Raw genomic sequence first — 2,327 nt, 5'->3', positions numbered from 1 at the left:
AGCCGAACATGTACTGCGGAGACGCATCGACATCTGGCAATCATCTTACTCGAAGAATAGGGTCTGCGTGTGGCGAGCCACGGGACAGAAACCGTTGGAACGGTTACTGTCGCGTGTCGCCACGAATATTTCTTTTGAGGAGAGCTATAGGGTTACTCAATGCTTTTGTTAGATGGAGAGTTCGTCCCGTTGACCGCGGCTACGTTCGGCGACTAATTGTCGCCTTGAGCCCAAGCTCATTATCACGACTCTCGAACAATTACAATCGGGTTGAATAACTACAATAGTTTAGTTACAGTTATAGTAGACTTTAGATTGCAATGTTGCGGGGCTATCCCAAGGTTCCGGTGACCTTTCATCTCCGACATATATTTAACTATATATATTAACTATATATTTTCCCTAGGAACAGTAAGATTTTAACGATACAACTTTATCAAGAGATCTTAATGTCATAAACGGTATCGAAACTTCGTAATTCATATTGTTAAGGAAGAAAATATTGATAATCTCCTCGAACGACGAGCGCTTGATATTCACAATTAGAACTCGATATCTTAGCTTCTTATAATATCCTAATAAAATGTTATTTATCGATTACAATTGTCCTGTCGTATTTTATTGTGTTTGCTTTATAAATGTGAACTTTATTCAAAAAGAGTTCATCGATATAACGGTATTGAAGAGAACTACTCGAGAAACTATATCTAGCCCTTGGATGGAGGGCTTGCTTGCTTCTTACAATCGAATAATTGGAGTGTAACCAGAAACACGAACGGTAATTTAGCAATGGGGAAGAACTTTAGAACGACAGCAATTTTCTTCTTGTTTCTTTGAGAAAGGCACCGTTCATTTTATGTTTGACGAGAATGGGGTTGTTGGACGAATTTGATTAAAAAGGAAAGATCTTTAACAAATATTCTTCCCATTGATACATTCCTATATTTTTGATTTAATTATTTGAAAATGCAATTTTGCATATACCTATGTGCAATTATATACTATAATCGCAGGCGTTTCTTTAAAATGATGTACTATTGAAACAAGGCAAAGTATCGTCGAATTCTTCTAGATTCAATTTCTCAAAAGAATGGCTCTATTGATTAACTAAACATAGTTCCCATAAGCATATACGTACTTCTCAGAAAAGATAGTTATATCTAGATCAATATTACTCCCCACAGTGACCTATATGTCAAAGAAAAAAAAGACACATCAAGTACTAAATCATACTACTATTACGTCCACTATCTCTACAAATCCTCCACTCTTGGAAAAGTCTATCTTATTCAAACGTAACGTAACTCAAATTAAATCTTTTCCATCATCATAAATACGAAACATTTATAAAATTATCATCTTCGATTATTTACTCAACATCTAGCTAACAAAATCTTCTCCATCGCCGTACCCCTTAATCCTGACCGCGTACAATTAACGTATGAATAGTTAATTTATTGAAATTTAAACGACCATTTTACGCTACTTGTACTCGAATGATTTTAGGATCTTGCTGTATCTCTTGCACAGTGTTATACTGACAGGCGAGAAACATAGAAACGTAACTTCCGATCCACTGATTTACCCTAAACACACGATGATAGGTTATACGGTGGACGCAATACAGAAGCGTTTCCGATGTAATTCGAAGGTGCGTTGTTACAATGGAGTTCATCGATCCATAGTGACTATTTCCCCGCCAACTACAGCCTGTAATAACGGAATAGCCAATAAAGTATATCCTGTCGATTTAATCGTTACCCCCAAGGTGCACCGCGCGCACGGAGATCGGATCGGTGATTTTCACGTGATGTTTCGCAAATCGTGAGGCGCTCGCGTGATTCGCGCGTTTTAAGCGTTCCCGCTCTTCCCGTCCGATAAAAAGAGAAAGGGAACAGGGGGTGGAAGGAAGAGGGAAGATACGTGATGCGGGTTCAACCTGCCGCGGGAACCTTTAAAGAAGGTCGGTGCAACGGGAGAGATGTAATTTTAATAAATTGGAGAGCAAGTCATTGTAAAAGATTGATATTCAGATGTTGGAGATGCAGCAGATTTACAACTCGCTGGAATTAAGTTAGTTAAGGCGTTGAAAACCTAACGTCTTTTCAAAGGCGTTTGCCGCGTTTCTTTTCAAATCAAAATACATACATACGATACGAACAATGTATGCGCCTAAAGTTTTAAAGTTAATTTCTATTCAAGGAATGGACTGTTTTATTATAGATTTAGGAAATTGAAAAGAAGCAATTGCTTGTTTCTAAGAAAGAATCGCGAGAAGTACAGTTAGAAACTGTATTGTGAATCACTTTTCCTGGTTTCCGTAACGA

The sequence above is a fragment of the Bombus vosnesenskii genome, unplaced genomic scaffold (genome assembly GCF_011952255.1).
Source record: "Bombus vosnesenskii isolate JDL3184/JDL3185 unplaced genomic scaffold, Bvos_JDL3184-5_v1.1 scf7180000015678, whole genome shotgun sequence".
Classification (NCBI taxonomy): domain Eukaryota; kingdom Metazoa; phylum Arthropoda; class Insecta; order Hymenoptera; family Apidae; genus Bombus; species Bombus vosnesenskii.
The sequence above is the reverse complement of the archived record's forward strand: the minus strand, read 5'-3'. Positions refer to the sequence as shown.